General features: G+C 47.2%; 1 protein-coding gene across 1 annotated transcript in view; it reads left to right on the top strand.

Annotated features, from left to right (window-relative positions):
- The window catches only part of lyrm1 (LYR motif containing 1), an 862750-nt gene that overhangs the window by 419360 nt on the left and 420877 nt on the right, over positions 1–22513 (top strand). The window lies entirely within an intron of this gene.

Genomic DNA, 22513 nt, shown 5'->3' with positions numbered 1-22513 from the left:
ATTGATAATTAAGACAATAATATTAACTGCAGGGCTGTGTTCATCAAATGGCTTCTCAAACTCAACAACAGTTGTGCATAATTTGTATGTGTATGGTTGTAGGAGGGGGAGAATATTCATTCAGATCCAGAGGGAGCTAATGATTTCTGTTAGGCTAGTCACAGTTAAACAATCCATGCAAGTGGTTTCAGAGCATGATTAATGATATTATGCCATTACATTCCCTATAAAACAAAAGATAACTGAGGTCCTATGACCTTGTGATGAAAACTTTTCTTTGCATTTATCATGTTATGTCAAAATCTCTCTGAGTTATTTGTTCTGCTGTCTCACCCCAAAGCTTTGTCCTGATGACTCACCGTGCTCTCACTAGGGGCTCCATGTTGCACACTATCCAGTACCTTGCCTTACCTGCTAAACCTAGAGAGGGCAGGAAGCGATTAATTGCCGAGCGCTTGGCAAATCTTGGAACTCTGAAACCAAATGATTTATGGAAGATTTGATGAACAATTCATGCCAATTGGTCGTCACACGAATAACCAAAGGTCATGCTTCAGAAGTGAGGTGTGACGGAGAGTTTTTAATCTACATTATGTGTAAGGTATCTATAGGAACACGGGATCTTCATACTTTACATCAAACTGGAGACCTGGCTAGGTTGATTAACAAGCTACAAAGATACCAATGGGAAGCAGTGGGCTTACATCAGACAAGACGAAATGTTAAAGCTAAGCTTCATTATACTGGGCATGGGTTTTACTGTCTGGATGGTACGAAACTTGGAAGCATTGTGAACTGTGAGGGGGACAGTGTAGACCTTCAAAAGGACATAGACAAGTTGGTGGAATGGGCGGACAGGTGACAAATGAAGTTCACAGAGAAACGCAAAATGATTTGCTTTGGTAGGAAGAACATGGAGAGACAATATAAAATAAAGGGTACAATTCTAAAGGGGGTGCAGGAGCAGAGGGTCCTGGGTGTATATGTACCTAAATCATTGAAGGTGGCAGGACAGGTGGAGAGAGCGGTTAATAAAGATTGCAGTATCCTAGGCTTTCTTAATAGGGGCATAGAATACAAGAGCAAGGAGGTTATACTGAACTTGTATAAGACACTAGTTTGGCCTCAGCTGGATTATTGTGCCCAGTTCTGGGCGCCACACTTTAGGGCAGATGTGAAGGCATTGGAGAGAAAAGATTCACAAGAATGGTTCCAGGGATGAAAAACTTCAGTTATGAAGATAGGCTGGAGAAGTTGGGACAGTTTTCCTTGGAAAATAGAAGGTTGAGAGGAGATTTGATAGAGGGACTCAAAATCACAAGGGGTCTGGACAAAGTAGAGAAGGAGAAACTGTTCCCATTCGTGAAAAGATCAAGAACAAGGTGGCATAGATTTAAAATAATTGATAAAAGATGCAGAAATGCTGAGGAAAAGCTTTTTTCATGCAGCAAGTGGTTAAGGTCTGGAATGCACTGCCTGAGAGTGTGGTGGAGGTAGGTTCAATTGAAGCATTCAAGAGAGAATTAGATTATTATCTGAAAAGGCAGAATGTGCAGGGTTATGGGGAGAAGGCAGGAGAAAGAGAATCGCTCATTCAGAGATCTGGCGTAGGTGCGCCGGGCTGAATGGCCTCCTTCTGCACTGTAATAATTCTGTGGAACGGAAGATGGTAAGATCCAAGAAAGATAACCATGATAGTTGGGCACATTTCAAGAATGGGAACAGTTAGAATATCTTTCACGGCCCTGACTGTGCAGAGGTACATAGAACAAGAAGTTGAGGAAGACAAAGGAAGCACTGGATAGACAATGTCAACAGTGACTTGTCACAGAATGGGATGAGATGAGTGATGCAGCCAAGCTAGTCCTGAGCAAACAAGCGGGGAATAAGTTCATTCGGCCCCAGTGGCACTGTTCAGCTGTCAAATCGATATTTAGTTGTAGAAGACAAGGTGATAATGCCACCAATCTTGCAAGGCAATTTTTTTAGAAAAATCTGTAAAGCATGTTTTGATTAACTGAGTGCAAAGTGTCATCATGTCACTCTAAGCCTACAGCCTAAGAATTTGGAAAGGCCTGCACAGAAATCTAGGGCACAATCTCCTACATTTTGAAACATTTCAGGCTTCAGAGACTATATCTGGGTTTCGACCCTCGGGATTTCAGTGGGCCAACGGGAGAATCATCTGGGAGGCGACCAATTAACGAACATATCCCCGCTGACTCCAGCAGTCTGGTTGCCATATTATGCCCTAAAAAAGCGTTGATTGGCATAAGGCGGGACTTCTGCCCTCGCTCAGGAGGAAGTCCCGCCTTGGAGAGCTGCCAGCCAATCTGATTGCTCTCCAGTCCTTCCAGGCACAGCGCTGCAGTGGCCGGAAGAGGCACTGCGGGGAGCTGCCTGGCACTGAGTCCCAGGGGCCAGAGGACAGGTAAGTGGCAGGGGTCCCAGGGAGGGGAAAGTTGGCAACGTCTGGGGGGGTCGCAAGGTGGGAGATCAGGGTCTCGGGGGACAGGCTGGGTGAGGCGGGGGAGGGCCGGAGGTCACCAGGCTCTAGGGGGAGGGAGCCCCCAGTCAGATGAAGAAACCACCATTCCCCCCACCCACCTGAGATCAAACTCAGTTTATTTCCAGCCTTCCCCCACTGAGCTATTGTCCGGCCGTCAGCCTAAAAATTGAGGCTGGGTAGGAAACAGCCCTTAAGTGGCCACTTAAGGGCCTCAATTTGGGCAAGGGCAGGCTCCCTATCGAGACCCTGCCCATCCCACTGTAAAATCGCTACCAGGCCGGGGCAGGTGGGAACCTGGAGGGAATCCCACCCATGTAATTTCACTCTCCCCCCACCTCAGAACCCAGCAGAGGGGGTGGGAGGGCATAAGTTTCAGAAGGCCCACAGCCCTTAGTGTGTTCACTGTCCTTCAGTGGGAACGTGCATGGCCCTAAATGCAGCTTAATAATAGGGCCAGCGAGGTGAGGGATGGGTGTTCCTGCAGCCATGCCTGCTGAAGGCCGCTTCCACGTATCTGCCGAGCTGCGGCCTCAGTGAGGGGCCTACCTGACATCAGGAGGGTTCCAGAGCCTTCATCAACTTTCCATCAATTAAGACTATAATGGGCCTGACTGACCACCCACCACTGCCACATCACCACCGCGTCCACCAAGAACGCCTAAAGGCGGGAGCACTTTGGGCTGTTGACCTAAAGCGTTATTTCTAATTTCACTCCTGGTGCCACCTCAACCCCGCCTCTGCAGGGCTGGGAAGATTCCGCCCTTAGAGTGAAATTATTTTTTTCCCATGTTGCTTCTCTCTTTTCCTGGAAGCACTGGCTCTAGTGTTGATATCAGAAACACAGGCAGCTCCTACAGAGCTTTCCCGCAAGCGACCAATCTTCCTGGGAGAATCAGAATTGAGAGGGGCTAAAATTCCTGGGTGGTGGTGTTGGGGGTGGGGCGGTGAGTAGGGTCCCACTGCCACGAGTGCAGTAAAGTGTAACAATGAAGTGAAGTTCCCCCAAAGCCTGTCCACCATCTACAAGGCCCAGTCAGGAGTGTGATGGAATACTCCCCACTTGCCTGGAAGAGTGCAGCTCCAACACTCAAGAAGCTTGACACCATCCAGGACAAGTTAAAGCAGCCGGCTTGACTGGCACCCAATCCACCACCTTAAACATTCAGTCCCTCCACCAACAACACACAGTGGCAGTAGAGTATACCATCTACAAGATACACTGCAGCAGCTCAGTAAGGTTCCTTCAACTGTACCTTCCAAACCTACAACCTCTGCCGCCTAGAAGGACAAGGGTAGCAGATACCTGCAGGTTTCCCTCCAAGTCACTCACCATCCTGACTTGGAAATATATCACCGTTCCTACATTATCGCTGGATCAAAATCCTGGAACTCCTTCCCTAACAGCACTGTGGGTGTACCTACATCACATGGACTGCAGCGGTTCAAGAAGGCAGCTCACCACCACCTTCTCAAGGGCAATTCTGGATGGACAACAAAGTCTGGCCTAACCAGCGATGCCCACGTCCTTGAAGGAATAAAAGAAAAGTCACACACTCTAGAACCTGGCTGGCAAACCCCATCTCAAACCTGAGAAACACAGACCTCTGCATGGCTCTGGGTCATCCATTTCTGCAAGGCCACATTACCGGTGGTTGGTTCCCAAACCACAGCAAAATGACACAACAGCGCCCACTGCTCCAACGGTGATTAGAAGGCCCAGTGTGCCCAACTAAACGTGTCCACTTCAGTTCCTCTGCTCAACAATCAATTACCTTTTCCTGGTGAAGGTTTGGAGTCTTTTTCACTCTCCTCCACCGAACCAATGCCAGTTCTTAGGCTGCTGATGCTGCTCAAAGGTCTCAGTGGGCTGAGGTGGTGCTGTAGCTGGGGAATTCCCTCAGAAATGTCTCATCAATGTTAAAAGGGACGGACAGAAGAAGATTTCCCCACGGACCCCTTCGCCATTAGAAAATGGATGAACTGGGAACCACCTTTTCCTTCTTTCTTGAGATGTGGGGCATCACTGGCAGGGCCGGCATTTGTTGTCAATCCCTAAATTGCCCTTGAGCTGAATTGGCCTTGCTAGGCCACCTCAGAGGGCAATTAACCACATTGCTGTGTTCCTGGAGTCTCATGTAGGTCAGGCCAGGTAAGAATGGCAGATTTCCTTCCTTAAAGGGCATTAGTGAACCAGGTGGGTTTGTACAACAATTGGTGAAAGCTTCATGGTCACTATAGCTGAGACTACCTTGCAACTCCAGATTTTTTTATTGATTAATTGAATTTAAATTCCACCAGCTGCCAAGGTGGGATTTGAACCTATGGCATCAGCCTGGGCCTCAGCATTACTGGTCCAATTAACAGGGAGGCAGCGCCATTGTGGTATTGTCACTGGGCTGGTATTCCAGAGACCCAGGGGGATGCACTGGGGACCCAGGTTCAAATCCCCACCACAGCAGATGGTGAAATTTGAATTCAACAAAAATGTCTGGAATTAAAAGCCTGACGATGACCATGAAACCCATGGTGGTAAAAACCCATCTGGTTCACTAATGTCCTTTAGGGAAGGAAATCCTGGTCTGGCCTACATGTGACTCCAGGCCCACAGCAATATGATGGTCTCTTAATATGTCCTCTGAACATGGGCAATAAATGCTTCTCTAGCCAGAGATGCCCACATCCCATGAACGAATATTTTTTAGAATGAAATTACCACTACGCACACCAATGTTGCCCTTTACCCTTTACTTCGTGAGGTGATTGTCCCAGCCTTGGCTCGATTGGAGCTTCAAACCACGAGTGTCAGTAGTGGAGAGCCCCATAGCCAAGCCTGATCTTGTCTTGGATTGAGAATGATGTACACACGTGCACACACGCACTCTCTGACAGACACACACAAACACACACTGGCTAGCAATGGTGATGATTAGGAATTCTGGCTGCTGTAGTGTCTCTCTCGTGTGGAGAGTTCCAGTACTCTTACCACCTGAATTCAGCCAGCTCAATGTAGACCAGAGATTGAACCAAAAAAAAACTACCTGGAGAAGAATTTACTTCTTTTTAACTTTGGAAAAGTAATAAATGTAACAGATTCGGGGCATCATTTATTATGTGGATGTTATGCCAGCAGCAACACTTTCTGGCAGTAAATAGGACTGTGGAATATTTAACACAAATTTGAGTTTACACTAGACAAGCAGAGATGTTTAGTGCAATGTGGATAACTGCCAATTGAGCACATAATTACAAAGTGGAATGGTTCCTGTACAATTTGCAGTTACAAATTCTAGTGCTAACCATTGCAGATTCATAATCTAAATTGATGTTAAGTTTCACTAACAGCACATTACAGAAGGACACTCTGCAGCTGCAAACTGAAGGTTATAATGTTGGATCTGGGAATTGAGATGCCCTACACCCCCGACAGAATTTACAAAGACCAGCTTGAGTAACAAGGCTCTGATTCAAAAGCAATGCGCAAAGCGGATGAGCCGGAGTAACTTTGTGCAAGGGTTTGTAGACGAAGGCAGAATTATGTATTGTCAGTGACAATTAAAATGACAGTAATCCCAACTCGATTGTTCTGCTGATTAAAGAGCCAATCGCTGGTGTACCTCAATGAAACGTACACGATGAGGTGGTGATGGTTTATAGCGAGAAAGGACTATGATGGATGCTGATCCTCTCAAACGGAATCGAAAGTTCAGTGCCTAATCTAGCAGCTACTTGGCTGGTGACTTTATCAAAATAAGCAATCATTATATTATCACATTATTTGAGACGTTGTTATTTAGTTTGTTGGATGATAGAGCGGCTCCTGGAAAATTGAAAAGAAAATTAGAGGGCCAGTTTCCCACTGAGGCTGAGTTTAGGCTTTAGGTTCAGAGCTAACCAAGAGTGTAATTTACTGGCTGCCTGTAATTATCTGAAGTCAGCTCATTTGAATAATTATTCATAATCCTGCTAACACTTCTCACTATTCTAGGATCATCCTGAAATGCAGAGATAACCTCAGCTTCTTTTCTCCAATACGAGCTGTCATCTAAAATCCCTCTCCCCTGTCTCCTCCACCTCACCTCCAACCATAATCATGAGCAGCTTTGTCGCTAAGGTTGAGACCTTTTGTTTAGCTGCCGCGCCCACTCCCTCTAGCCCACCAGGCCAAAATTCCTCCAAAATTCCCCCTGCCCTAGCCCAGAACTTGCAACGTTCATGAGTTTCTCTCTTGTTTCCCTTTGTGCCATCTCCAAGCCCACCTTGTCCAGGACACTCGCCTCCTGCTCTCTCAAACCTATTCCCACTGAATCACTGACCACCTCCTGGTCCCCATGTTAGCTGATATTGTTCTCGCTCTTCAGGTAATGTCTATCTCACCTTCAAATCTACTGTCATTATCCCTCTCCTCAAAAAAAACACTTGATGCCACTATCCTTGTAAATTACCATTCCATCTCTAACCTCCCTGTTACCTACTCCCAACTTTGTGTCTTTCTTTCTCAGAACTCTGTGTTTGAATCCCTCTAGTATGGTTTCCACTCTGCCGCAGAACTGAATTGGGTCCTATTAAAGTCATAAATGATATCCTGTGTGACTGTGACAGAGGGAGACTTTCCCTGCTCATCCTTCCCAACCTATTGGTGTGGTTGGCCACACCATTCCCCTCCAATGCCTCTCCACCATCTTCCACCTGGGAATACTCTCCCCTGATTCCATTTTTCTCTCATCGTAGCCAGGATGTCACCTGCGATGCTTATCTTCCCACACCATTACCTCCAGGATCTATTCTCGGCCCCCCTCCTATTTCTCATCTACATGCTGCCCGAACTGCAATGGAAGCTGAGATGTTGGCCAACGTTGGCTGCCTCTGACGCCAAATGCAACGCCACCGCTAGGTGGCGCACTGCTCGTACGAGCGCAAATGCAGTGTGTTCGAGTGAAAGGTCACTGCCATTGACCGTTCATGTAGCTGCCAGTGAGAAAGATGGCGCTGCTCAATTGTTTACGGTCAAGAAACGCAAATAACACTGTGGGCAGAATTTTCCAGCCCTGCCAATGTGAATGGAGATTTTAATGGCTCACCGGCCCCACCGGGGGGGGGTGGGGGGGGAGCCTGCCACAAGGGGGCTGGAAAATTCCGGCCAGCGTGTTAACACAAGACCCCATAACCTTGTGGCTGAGGCGAGATTGTGACCGATTGCAGTATGACTGACGCCCTCATGATTAATCATTTATTGGGATGAGTTAGATTTGGTTTATTTTTTAGGAACTAAATAAAATACAAAGATGAGTGAGAAATAAATACACAAAACAGCAGGAAAGTGCAGTTTTACTAAAGAGCCCTGCGACGTTTGGCTGGAAAATCAGAACTTTCAGCTCGTGAGTGGGAACGTGGTTCAGTTTCCTGAAGTTGAACCAGTATCTGTGTAAAATGACTGGCAAGTTGAACCTGTGACCCCTGATAACATCGTGGTTTATACCAAAGTCAAATGCCGTATTCATTAGGCCACATGGCCAATTTTGAGTCACGTAACGGATAACCCAATCAGACATCACGCATTGCTGATGATGTGCAATGATGTCATCGGCATAGGCGCAAATTGATACTGCCGGTTTTCCAACCCGGACGCTTTGAAGTGACATTGGCGATTGCCCGCGAGCGCACAGACCACCGCACATGTGCAGAGCAATCTCGGCTGCCATCTTTAATGTCAGCGGCCATCTCAGCAGTAGTAGCAACACACACGGTGCCAGTCGACAGACGCCGTCCTACGGGTTGGTCTGCAAGTGTTCTCATGGAGCTGGCCAACACATTGGCTGTGGATGGGCTCCAAGCTCTGCATGGAGCCCTGTGCCAAGTTGGGACCAGGCGCCTCCTTGACAGTGACAACAAGCTCTCTGGCAGGCCTGCAATCCACTTAGCATTTCAGCGTGCTAGCCCAACAGCCTTTCCTATACACCGCCCAATTGAAGTCCCCACCTGAGTCCTTTACAGCAGAACCCATCTGCAACCTCACCCACCAGGGAGCTGACACATGCATTATCTTTCCCCCAAGAGCCCACTATAGGCCACTCATGTCCAGTAACTCACCACATGCTGATCCCACTTACCCTATAAGGTGTGTGCGTTGCTGGTATCTGAGCTGGTGGCAATGTGGGGGTCAGGTCAAGTGACAGTGTTTCTTCTTCAAAGGTCTAGTCTTTCACCGGGCTTCCACCCTCAGGCACCACTGGCTGATCATGGGCAGCAGCTCCGGGGTATCTGAAAGCTTAAATCCACAAGGGGAGGGTTGGGATAAGTGAGGGCTGGGTGGAAAGGAAGAGGGGCACGGTTGCACCATGGGCAACTTGTACCAGATTATGGGATGCAGGTGAAGTGGGATTTCAGAAGGCAAAAGCATAACGTCATCCTGGAGGCTTCAGTGATGCCGGGTTGTGATGGGCCCATTAATGACTCCTCCAATAATACCAAGCACTGTCTCTTCCAAGGGGCGAGGACTTTTTTTTAAATTATTCATTCACAGGATGTGGGCTTCGCTGGCTAGGCCAGCATTTATTGCTCATCTCTAGTTGCCCTTGAGAAGGTGGTGGTGAGCTGCCTTCTTAAACCACTGCAGTCCCTGTGGTGGTGTAGGTACACCCACAGTGCTGTTAGGGAGGGAGTTCTAGGATTTCGACCCAGTGAGAGTAAAGGAACAGCGATATATTTCCAAGCCAGGATGGTGAGTGACTTGGAGGGGAATTTCCAGGTGGTGGTGTTCCCATCTATCTGCTGCCCTTGTCCTTCTAGATGGTAGTGATCGTGAGTTTGGAAGGTGCTGTCAAAGGAGCCTTGGTGAATTCCTGCAGTGCATCTTGTAGATGGTACACACTGCTGCTACTGTGCATCGGTGGTGGAGGGAGTGAATGTTTGTGGATGTGGTGCCAATCAAACGGGCTGCTTTGTCTTGGACGGTGTCTTCAGTGTTGTGGGAGCTGCACTCATCCAGGCAAGTGGGGAGTATTCCATCACACTCCTGACTTGTGCCTTGTAGATGGTGGACAGGCTTTGGGGAGTCAGGAGGTGAGCTGCCTGATGTACTGCAATTTTGACAGAGTGACAATTAATAAAAAGACAAGCACAAATGAATAAGTGGACCCAACAAAATCCAAAAGAGGAACCTTTCAATTAAAAATATCCTTACATTTGTAATAAAACCATCATAGGTGCTTAAAAGGCTAAAACTCTACTTGTGTTATTAAGCAACCACAGTCAACTAACAAGATAGCAGCACACAGTATCAATAAAAATGTAATAAGTGTCATAAAAAGGAAACATGAAAAAACTTGCAGGAGATATTAAAGTTAACAGCAAAAGTTTTCTGTTTGTTAAGAATACGAGGGTGTTAAAGTGGAATTGAGACAGGTTTTGGCAAGACTAGATTGGATAATGGGGAAACTGCAGACTTCTTAAATGAGTGCTTTGTATCCATTCTCACAGTGGAGGAAGAACAAAATACCAGGGAATAAATTATAGATGTTTGCCCAGGCTGGGGAATCTAGAACTAGTAGTTACAGCATCAAAATAGGAGGTCGGCCATTTAGGACTTAGATAAGGAACAATCTCTTCACTCAAAGAGTTGTGGATCTTTGGAATTCTCTAACCCAGAGGGCTGTTAATGCTCAGTCACTGAACACACTCAAGATACATATCGATAGATTTTTGGACACTAGGGGGATTGAAGGACATAGAGAGAGAGAGTGGAGGAAGGTAGAATTGAGGTTGAACATGAGGCATGAACGTGTTGAATGATGGAACAAAGTCGAAGGGCATAATGGCCTAGCTGTGCTTCCATTTCTTTTGTTCTTATATCAGTTGTAATTTCCCAAAGCTCCCTAGATTCAGCAATTGTCCCTATGGATTGGAAAACTGTAAAAATCACTCCATTATTTAGAAAGGGCAGGAGAGAGAAGCCAGATAACTACAGAACTGTAAGTTTAACATTAATTTTGAGTAAATTACTGGAATCTACCATCAGGGACAGAATGATTGAGCACATAGACAAGTGTGAGCTTATGAAACGAGTTAGCAAAGATTTATGAAGGATAGGTCAATTCTAACATCTAATTAAACTCTTTGAATAACTGTTCCCATTATATCTGCTGCCCTTGTCTTTCTAGATGGTAGCGGTTGTGGGTTTGGAAGGTGCTGTCTAAGATGGCTTGGTGAGTTCCTGCAGTGCATCTTGTGGATGATACACGCTGTTGCCACTGTGCGTTGGTGGTGGAGGGAGCGAATATTTGTGGATGTGGTGCCAATCAAGCGGCTTTGTCCTGGATGGTATCAAGCTTCTTGAGTGTTGTTGGAGCTGCCGTCCAGGCAATTGGAGAGTATTCCATCACACTCCTGACTTGTGCCTTGTAGATGGTGGACAGGCTTTGGGGAGTCAGGAGGTGAGCTGCCTGATAATATTGCGATTTTGAAAGAAAGGCAATTAAGAAAAAAATCGAGCACAAATGGATGAAAAATTGGACTCAACAAAATCCAAAAAAGTGGCCTTTCAGTTAAAAATATCCTTACATTAGTAATAAAACCAACACATGTGCTTTAAAGGCTAAAATTCTACTTGTGTTATTAAGCAACCACGGTCAACTAACAAAGTAGCAGCACACAGTATCAATAAAAATGTAATAAGTGTCATAAAAAGGAAACATGAAAAAAACTCGCAGGAGATAATAAAGTTAACAGCGTAAAGCTGTTTGTTAAGAATAAGAGAGTGGTAAAGTGGAATTGAGACAGGTTTTGGCAAGACTAGATTGGATAATGGGGAAACTGCAGACTTCTCAAATGAGTGCTTTGTATCCATTCTCACAGTGGAGGAAGAACAAAATACCAGCAGCACCACCAACATGATCAGTCGGGGACTGTTCATGGATATTGGTCATATGGACTTTCATAAGCCTTTCTACACAATAGATTACAATCAACAATGAAAGCACATAGAACCAGAGGCAACACTGTAACATGGGTTGGGAGGGGAGCGACAGAGAGTAGGGACAAAGGGAACATTCTATGATTTGAGGGAAGTGGTCCTCCCCAGGTATCTGTTCTGAGGCCTCGGCCTTTCATCATTTTTAACTGATTTTGATGAAGAAATTGTAGAGCGAACGGCCAACATGAGAAACAGACATGATGCTGATGTAATAATGATGTCAGATCACATGACTGAGAAGTAAGAGAGATCTAGAAGGAGGAGAAGCTCCAACCTCATGTAGAGGTCCAAATGTGTAGATACTTGCTGTAAATAAAGGGTAATGGTCTTGAGAAACTACTGACTCGAGCAGCATACTTTGGGAGAATAGACAATCCCCAAAACCCCATCTAGATCCCAGCCACACAACGCAACAGAAATGAGGAATTGTAACGCTAGATTTTCTTGATCCTAGTACCTACATTTATTTGTATTGTCTTAAATTCTTGCTAAGGTAGATGTGTTGTCTCATTTATGACAACCTAGAAAAGTAGCTTGCTTTAACAAACAGTATCAAATAAAATAGTCACAGGCACAAAAAACTGTCAGGTTAAGAATTTTGCTGATTCTAAGCCTATGAAATGTGAACACTTCAGTGCAGGGAAATGTAAGCTGTAGGATTCCTCCTCTTTGGAGGAAAGAAAATGTGAGTAAATGAAAGCCTGATGTGTTAAATCCAAAAGCTGAAGGTACAAAATTGAGGGTGCAAATTTTGAGGGGAGAGGTACAGGGGCACGTTTCCCTAGAAAGCTTTGGGCTGTGACATTCAAAATGATGCATTCAGCTTCATTTTAAGCACTGTAGAGCAGGAAAGTGGTGTTAAGGCCACAATCAGATCATCCATAATCTTATCGAACGGTGGAGCAGGCTCGATGGGCCGAAAAGCCTACTCCTGTTCCTGTTTCCTATGTTCTTATATTAGATGTTAGAAGCTGAGAGGCCGTTTCCCCTGGTCGGGGAATCTAAAACACGGGGGCACACTCAGGATAAGGGGCCGATCATTCAACACTGAGATGAGGACAAATTTCTTCTCTCAATCTTTGGAATTCTCTACCCCGGGGATTGTGGATGCTCCATCGTTGAGTACATTTCAGGTTGGGATAGACAGATTTTTGTCCTCTCAGGGAATCAAGGGATTTGGGGAGCGGGCAGGAAAGTGGAGTTGAAGCCCAAGATCAGCCATGATCTTATTGATCAGTGGAGCGGGTTCAACAGGCCGTGTGGTCTACTCCTGCTTCTATTGCTTACGTTCTTATATAATCAACAGATCCACTAATGGGATGGCCAGGTGACCATGCAAGAGAGGGGTCTATGGAGGGAGCAAACTGAAGGTAGGCATGGTAGCAGGGAATGGTGAGTATGAAAGAGGGCAGAATGAGCCGGTAAGGTGGGAGGATGAGGGTGCTACGTTCGCTGTAGAAGGGATGATGAGGGTGGTTGGTGGGGACTCGGAGGCAGACACAGACCCTGGAGGCAGGAAGGAGGAGGTTGGGGAGGTCAATGTCACTGGGGGTAGGATTCTCGGGAAGATAGGGAATCCTGGAAAGAGTTCTGGTTGGTCCAGGAGGACAGGAGGAGGCGATAGTGTAGTGGTATTGTTGCTGGACTGTAATCCAGAGACCCAGGGGTTGTCTGGGGTCCAGGGTCTGGGGTCTGGGGGTCTGGGGGTCTGGGGGTCTGGGTTCGAATTCCGCCCCAGCAGATGGTGGAATTTGAATTCAATAAAAATCTGAAATTAAAAGTCTAATGTTGTCGATTGTTGTAAAAACCCATCTGGTTCACTAATGTCCTTTAGGGAAGGAAATCTGCTGTCCTTACCTGGCCTACATGTGACTCCAGACCCACAGGAATGTGGTTGACTCTTAAATGCCCTCTGAACAAGGGGATGGGTAATAAATGCTGACCTGGCCAGCGGTGCCCACATCCCTTGAACGAATAAAAAAAATAGCTGCTCCCTCTGGTGACAGAGGATGAGGGAATCACAGGGAAAGGGGGCTTGGAGGGAGAGGGAAGCCAAGGGCACTGGACTGACTCCTTGAGGGGAAGGAGCATGTGGAGGGATGTTCAGGTGCCCCATTTTCCTCTCGCGTTGCCACTGCAGGAACTAGCCCATGGCTATCGCAATGGAGTGCGGGTCTGTGCGCACCTCTGCATTCTGCTGGACCAGGGTCTCCATTGCGTCTGCCATCCTCCCCAAGGAGACCTCCATACACACACAGGTGAGCACTGCTTCATCAGAAAGCAGGCAGGCACACTTATCTGACTCGTGCGACACTCTGTTGAGGGCTTCCAACAGCTCTGCTGACTCCGTGATGAGTTGGAATGCCGAATCCAGAGGTGTCCTCTTGGCTGGAGGTGAGGACATGGATGGAGCTGAGGTACTGGCCGTTGGCTGAGCTCCCTGTGAACCAAGGTGGAGATGATTAGTGCAAGGCAACAGAGTCAAAAGCAGGAGAGAGAGGGCACTCGCAGTGGCATTGAGAGAGGGATGATGTGGTGCAGGATCCTCACGTGGATTTTCGCCACTGCCCTCCCCATTGCCGCAGGCGGGGTCCACATCCTCACCAGCCAGGCTCCTCAAAGTGGTGAGGGGTAAAATGTGGGCCACTCCACCCCTGGTCTAGGACCTCACCCTGCTGTTGTGAGCAGGCTTCTCCTGCATGGAAACAGATGGAGAGAGTGTGAGCAGGACACATGGCTCTGTGTGGAATGTCTGTGTGGTGAGCGGAGCCATGGACAGGATGAAGATGCGAACTCCAGAGGATATGAGCCTGACGGAGATGTGAGGGTGTGTGTGAGAGTTAGTGGTGTTGTCCCTCGAGATGTAAGATCCCTGTGGACGTGTGATGGGTTTGTGAGTGTGTGAGTTGGGAATGATGAGAAGAGTGACTTATCCTGGTGGAACAAATGAGAGCATTCACCCTCTTCCTACACTGGATGTTGTCCTCTTTTGCAGGGCATTGGCGCTGACCACCGCTGTCGCTGCCTCCTATGCTGGATTGGTGACATTGCTTGTTGGTCTTTGCCCAGAGAGGGGGTATAGGACATTGCGGCGGGCCTCCACTGCACCCAGTAGGCACTCGAGGGAGGCGTTTCTAAATCTGGGGGCAGCATGTTTCCTCCCTTTGGTAGCCATCAGTTCCCAGCAGCTTCCTATCCCTTGAAGAGTGCTGGCTCTGTGCAAAGGCAGCCTTTAAATATGTCGTCCGGTTTACTGAAGGCCTGAGGTGATGGCGGGGCGGGCGAATGAGAGGCAGCCCCGCCAGTGACCTGAAGCATTTCCCGGGAATGAATTATTAATGAGATAGGAATGGGGCGACACGGCGTGAAAAGCTGCCATTGCGGCCGGAAGGTAAATACATCCTTTTTCCCACTCGCTACCGTACTGAGTGCAAACCTGGGATGATTCCACCCTGGGTGTCAGCAACTATGAGAAAGGAAATGAGGCACTGAGCTGCATTGTCCCTGTCTCTTCATCCTGGCCTGCCACTTTTTAATCCCAGCGCCCTGCCTTGGAGACGGGAGGGCGGAGGGATGACACACCATTATCACATTTAAACCAGGCCCCCACAATGCAATTGGCAGCCCGATCTGAACCAAACAGATGTTTGCTAAGTTTCACCAAGCTTGGGAAGCCCGGCAACAAAATGAAACAGGGGCTGCCAAATCCAGAGGGTTGGTGCTTTTCATGCCCAGTCTTCAAAAGAACAATGATTAAGGGGAAAATGTGGAAACAAGTAATTGTGCCTTGTCAAGTCAATACAGTACCACACCTGAGATAAAAGCAAAGAACTGCAGATGCTGGAAATCCAAAACAAAAATAAAAGACAGAAATACCTGGAAAAACTCAGCAGGTCTGGCAGCATCGGTGGAGAAGAGCACAGTTGACGTTTCAAGTCCTCATGACCCTTCAACAGAACTAAGTAAAAATAGGAAAGGGGTGAAATATAAGCTGGTTTAAGGGTGGGGGGGTGGTGTTGGGACAAGAAGAGCTAGGTAAAGAGCCAGTGATAGGTGGAGATAACCAAAAGATGTCACAGACAAAAGGTCAAAGAGGTGTTGAAGGTGGTGATATTATCTAAAGGATATTCATGAGGACTCGAAACGTCAACTGTGCTCTTCTCCACCGATGCTGCCAGACCTGCTGAGTTTTTCCAGGTATTTCTGTCTTTTGTTTTTGTTTACAGTACCACACCTGTTTGTTTGCTTTTGAAATGGTTATTTTGGGATTAGATGAACCTTCAGCGTGTTGGCGGGATGGGCGTTTTTTTTATTCATTCTTGGGAGCTGAGTGTCACTGGCAAGATCAGCATTTATTGCCAATCCCTAATTGCCCTTATGTCAGCCACCCATTACAGAACCAACCCACCTTCAACCCATTGAATCAATGGGATGAAATTGGGTAAATGGGTAAATGATTTGTTCTGCCCATCCTGTTTAAAATTTAGTTCAGCTTGCTTAACTTTACCTGGTCACAATAGAAAGGTATATTTCTGTACAGGTTTTAGAAAAATAATCTATTTTGCTTGAAGGGAAATTGGTCTGTGCCACGTAACCTTCCTGGCCTCCATTCACAATACAGATCTACTGTCTTTCTCTTCTCCTAAACTCTATAGTTAACATCTGAAAGAGAAGCTCTTCCTTTATCCATTGGCTTGCAGCTATAATTCTTGAAACTCATCCCAGCCATTTCTTAATTTTTTTCTCGCCTCATTCAGAAAATAATTATATTAAAATGAAATTATGCAGCAAATCAGGTGAAGCCACTAAGATGATGATGGCATCCGAAGATTTACCTGGGGGTGATTAATTTGGAGGTCTGTTTAAAAGTTATTATGGTAGTAATTTGTAGACGTGTGTGTGTTTAATTTGTTTTTAAATTAATAAACGTTTAACTTAGTTTTATATAAAAACCTCTCGAGGCTCGGTGGTCTTATTGCTGAATTCAGAGCTGCATCTCAAACATACCAATTGAAAATATAGGTTATGACAGTTGTTCAAGTTTCCCTCTGGGATTTTAAACAACTCAGCCTTTACCAACTGTTGTGTCATGACAATCAACTCCGATTCTGGTCAACTTGAAGTCTCGCTTGCAGATATCCTTGTATCACAGACGTGAGCAACCTATTGATCTCGTGCTGAAAGCAAATTCGCCATCGTCTTTGGGGATGCGGCCATCATCCACTCAGCTCGCGTGACCCAGCCAACGGATTCGCCGCTGACTCAAGAGGGCAAACATGCTGGGGATCCCTGCACCCTGGTGTGCTTCCATGTTCAGCACTTTGTCTGGCCAAGAGCTGTCCAATATTCATCTGAACCAGCGGGAAGTGGAAGCTGTTCATCCTCTTTTCTTGGCTTCCATAAGATGTCCATGTCTCACTACTGTAAAGGAAGGTGCTGAGAATAAAATGTTGGTACACTCGGAGATTTGTATTTTCAGATAGTTTGCTATTGGTCCACGCACACCTTCTCAACTTTGACACGATACCCTCGGCCTTGGCGATCCTGGTGCTGATTTCAGTATCAAGGGCCAGGTTGCTGGTCACTGTTGAGCCAAGGTGTGTGAAGCTGTTGATGATCTCCAGAGTGAGGTTGTTGATGTTCATGGAGGGTGGAGTCTCAACCTATAACTGGCCCATAACTTTGGTCTTTCTGACGCTGATAGTCGGTCCAAACTCCTCGCAGGCCCAGGGGAATCTATCTACAAGCTGTTGCAAGTGAACTTCATTATGGGATACCAGGGCGGCATCATCAGCAAACAGTAACTCACAGACTAAGACCTTACACGCTTTAGTCTTGGCGCATGATCTTGCCAAGTTGAACAGCCAACTGTCAGCTCTGGCATGCAAGTAGACACCCTCATGTGAGTTGCAGAAAATGTACAATAGCAGCAGGGAGAAAAATTTGCAAAAGAGAGTCAGCGCCAAACCAGATGAAGCCAGGAAGAAAACTAGTCTTATATAGTCCTGCTGTCCATCAAGAATGATAACATTAACGGGTTGGCTGCAGAACGCCACCAGTTGATCCCTGTGGGTGTTTGAGGCATGTGCTGTCTCGCAGCTTCTGGCATTTTGGGTTCAACGGGCGGAATTTTATGCCAGCAGGATTTGACGGTCCCGCTGAAGTCAATAGGCTGTTGAATGGCTGGCCGTATTTTATGACTTTGCCCCCACCGCAACGGGCCATAAAATTCCGCCCAATGTTTCAGAAGGATGCCAAAAAGAATGAACCACCGATCTTAGCGAATAAATTGTGCTGTTAACTCTCCTGCCTACTGCCCTAATTATTTTCAGAGGAAAGCGCTGACAATTACAATTAGGTGTGAATTGCAGAATGTCACGCTCGGTTTCCTATGAGCAATTTATCTGATTTTCCACCTGATGAACATGATCTTCTCCTGATTAATTTGTGAAAAGCTCAGAAGGTTTACACGATTGCTTTCTGTTTTGTTCAGTGAGTACTCTTGAGACCTTGATTCTACTTACAAACACGGAAACATAGGAAGAGTTTGGGCACGGGAGGAGTTAAAATCGGAGACTTCGGATGGTTCTGACTCTCTTAGCAGAATAGTTGCCCAGGAAAAATTATGATTGAATCCACTTCTAACTCCTGGGTCACTATTCTACTGACCCCCCCACTGGACCTCCCGACTACACCCCTGCACCACCTGACACCGCCCTCCCACTCCCGACTGCCCTCCCCTGACCACCCAACTACCCTGCACCATCTGACTCCCACCCCATCCCACGACTACCCCCTGACCACCCGACTGTCACCGACCCCAACGAGACCCCCATCCTTCAACTACCCGCTTGACCACCCAACTACGCCCCAACCACCTGACTACCCTCCTGACCACCCCCCCCCCCAAACTACTCGCCCTGACCACCCAATGGCCCTCCCGGACCTGCCCCATCCACCAACTACCCCCTCTTGGCTGCCCAACCCCACTTCATCCCCCAACCCCACCCTCCGACCCATCCGACCCACTTACTTTACACACTTATCTTCTCCCCTGTGAAAGCGGCTGGGACATTTAAACTTACTGCTTTACGGCAGCTCATGCACTAAAAAGGGGGCGTAGCTTTGTTTCCCCAGACGATCCTGCACTACATTGAACGGACTCCAGGAGCACAGACTCCAGGAGCACAGACTCCAGGAGCAGCTAAGCTGCATATTTCTCAGCAGGGCTTGGTTGGAGGCCTGGGCAAGAAACATGCAGCTCCAGACTAAGGTAAGTAGAAAGGGGTGGAGTGGCAATCCGACAGCGATTGCCACTCCATGGACGATTTGGCCCAATACTCCAGTTGCAGTATAACTATTGTTTTATAGATTTCTAGTATAACCTCCATGCTCTGATATTCTATGCCTCAGCCAATGGAAGAAATTACCCTGTATGCCTTCTTAACATACATACATACGAACATACAAATTAGGAGCTGGGGTAGGCCATTCGGCCCCTCAAGGCTGCTCCGCCATTCAATATGATCATGGCTGATCTGATTATAACCTCCACTCCACACTCCTGCCTACCCCAGATAACCTTTCACCCCTTTGTTTATCAAGTATCTATCTAACACTTCAACAGCACCTCCTTCAATTTGGTATACTGCATTCGCTGCTCCCAATCCGGTCTCCTCTACATTGGAGAGACCAAACGCAGACTGGGTGACCGCTTTGCTGAACACTTTCGGTCTGTCTGCAAGCATGACCCAGACCTCCCTGTCACTTGCCATTTCAACACTCCACCCTGCTTTCATGCCCACATGTCCGTCCTTGGCCTGCTGCAATGTTCCAGTGAAGCTCAACGCAAACTGGAGGAACAGCACCTCATCTTCCGACTAGGCACTTTACAGCCTTCCGGACTGAATATTGAGTTCAACCACTTCAGGCCATGAACTCTCTCCTCTATCCTCACCCCTTTTCTAATCCCGTTTTTAAAAAGTTACTTTTTATTTATTTACTTTCATTTTTATTCACTCATTCATTGTTTTATCCCTTTTTAATCCCCTTTTCTCCCCCTTTTTTATACTTTTTTCTCAACCACCGCCCCCTCCCCCCACCATCCCCCCAAAAGGACCATCTGTCACTTGTTCTGTGTTGGCCTTTCACAGAGTGCTGACACTTATTCTGCTATTAACACATTCTGCTCTTACCTTTGTGCCACTATCAGCACCATTTTTAGTCTTCACCACGACCATTAACTGCCCCTTTGTCTTGTGTCCATGACATCATTGTCAATCTTGCCTTAGCCGCCTCCTATCGCTGGCCTTCTATTCAGCTTCACCTGCTCCACCCCCTCTTAAACAGTATAAATTCCACCACATTTCCACTTCTCTTCAGCTCTGAAGAAGAGTCGTGCGGACCTGAAACGTTAACCCTGTTTCTCTCTCCGCAGATGCTGTTAGGCCTGCTGAGCTTTTCCAGAATTTTCTGTTTTTATTTAATATTTCCAGCATCTGCAGCATTTTGCTTTTATTTTAATGTGGGAAATTGAGCCTAGGAGTGTGATTTGAGCGGGACCTCAAGTCTGTGAGACGGCCAGCGGAGAGATGATAATGTTGTGACTCAGGAGATAAGTTGCAAGTTTTGTTTGTCTTAAAACCATTTGCCCCACTCCGCTCCCAAGCTCACCAGCAATCCTCCTGCTCTTATGTTCACCAGAATCCCCCATTCCCTCTCCGCTCTCATGTTCACCATCTACTACCGCATCCAGCCCACCACACTTTATGGTCACCAGAACCAGCCCTCCCCCCACAGCGTCAACTGCGAAAGATTATGGAGCATCCTCCTCCGTTTTGGCTGCCCCCAAAGGTTTGACAGTATCTTCCCCCTGCTCCACGATGACATGCAAGGTGTGATCCTGACCAATGGTTCCACCACATGCCCAATCCACTGTCGGGCCAGGGTCAAGCAAGGCTGTGTCATCGCACTGACCCTCTTTCCGATCTTCCTTGCCGCAATGCTCCATCTCACCCTCAGCAAACTCCCTGCTGGAGTAGAGCTAAACTACAGAACAACTGGGAGCCTGTTCAAACTCCACCGCCTGCAGGCCAGATCTAAGGTCATCCCATCCTATGTCATTGAACTACAGTATGCAGACGATGCTCATGTCTGCACACAATCGGAGGCTGATCACCAAGCCATCATCAACACCTTCACCGAGGTGCACAATAGCATGGGGCTTACACTAAACATCCGTAAGGCAAAGGTCCTCTACCAACCTGCCCCCTCCACACCGCACTGGCACTGGCCCAGGTCATCAAAATCCACGACATGGCCTTGGACTACGTGGACCATTTTCCATACTTTGGAAGCCTAATGTCAACAAGGGCAAACATCGACCACGAGGTTCAACACCGCCTTCAGTGTGCCAGCGCAGTCTTCGGCTGCCTGAGGAAGAGAGTGTTTGAAGACCAGGATCTCTAACCTGGCACTATGCTCACAGTCTACAGAGCAGTAGTGACACCTGCCCTCCTATATGGCTCAGAGATGCGGACTATGTACAGCAGGCAGCTCAAAACTCCGGATAAGTACCACCAGCGCTGCCTCCGCAAGATCCTGCAGATCCATTGGCAGGATGGGTGCACCAACGTCAGTTTTCTTGCTCTTGGCAACATCCCCAGCATCGCAGCATTGACCAAGCTCGACCAGCTCTGCTGAGTGGGCCACACCGTCCACATGCCCGACACTGGACTCCCGAAACAAGCGCTCTACTCAGAGCTTCGACACGGCAAGCCAGCCTCAGGAGGGCAGAGGAAACGCTTCAGGGACACCCTCAAAGCCTCCTTGAAAAAAATGCAACATCCCCACCGACATCTGGGAATCCCTGGCCCAAGACCGCCCAAAGTGGAGGGAAAACATCCGGGAAGGAGCTGAACTCCTCGAGTCTCATCGCCAAGGGCTAGCTGAAGACAAGGATCGACAGCAAAAGAAGCGAGTGGGGAACCCGGGTACCCCACCCACCCGCTCCCCCCTACCACCGTCTGCCCCGCCTGTGACAGAGACTGTAGGTCGCGCATTGGACTCTTCATTCATTTTTAGTGTGGAAGCAAGTCATCCTCAACCCTGAGGAACTGCCTAAGAAGAATGTATACTCAACTGGCTACTAGTACCTACCTCAACCCCCACCCACACCCCCACCTTCTCTGGTCCTATGGTTCAAAGTATCCCTTATTTTATTTCATGAGAATTGGTCACAGGATGACTAACTATCCTGGATTTCCCGAGACCATGTCATATTTGAGGCACTTGTCCTGTGGTCTTGGGTTTTCATGGAATAAAAGGGACAGTAGCAATGTGGATACAAAATTGGCTGTGTAATAGGAAGCAGAGAGTAATGGTCAATGGATATTTTTCGGGCTGGAGGAAGGTTTGTAGTGGAGTTCCCCAAGGATCGGTATTGGGACACTTGCTTTTCCTGATATATGTTAATCTTCTAGATCTTGCAGGGGACAATTTCAAAGTTTTCAGATGATACAAAACTTGGAAGCATTGTAAACTGTGAGGAGGACAGTGTAGAACTTCAAAAGGACATAGACAAGTTAGTGGAGTGGGCAGATAGGTGGCAGATGAAGTTCAATGCAGAGAAGTGAAAGGTGATTCATTTTGATAGGAAGAACATGGAGAGACAATATAAAATAAGGGGTACAGCTCTAAAGGGTGTGCAAGAGCAGAGAGACCTGGGTGTATATGTGCATAAGTCATTAAAGGTGGCAGGACAGGTTGAGAGAGTGGTTAATAAAGCAAACAGTATCATAGGCTTCATTGATGGGGGCATAGAGAACAAGAGCAAGGAGGTTATGCTGAACTTGTATAGGACACTAGCGAGACCTCAGCTGGAATATTGTGTACAGTTCTGTGCACCACACTTTAGGAAGGATGTGAACGCATTGGAGAGAGTGCGGAAGAGGCTTACAAAAATGGTTCCAGGAATGAGAAGCTTCAGTTATGAAGATAGGTTGAAGCAGAGGAGAAGGCTGAGAGGAGATTTGATA

Source organism: Cetorhinus maximus, chromosome 15, assembly GCF_964194155.1.
Source record: "Cetorhinus maximus chromosome 15, sCetMax3.hap1.1, whole genome shotgun sequence".
In the NCBI taxonomy this organism is placed as follows: Eukaryota; Metazoa; Chordata; class Chondrichthyes; order Lamniformes; family Cetorhinidae; genus Cetorhinus; species Cetorhinus maximus.
This window is presented reverse-complemented; position numbering and strand designations above follow the sequence as displayed.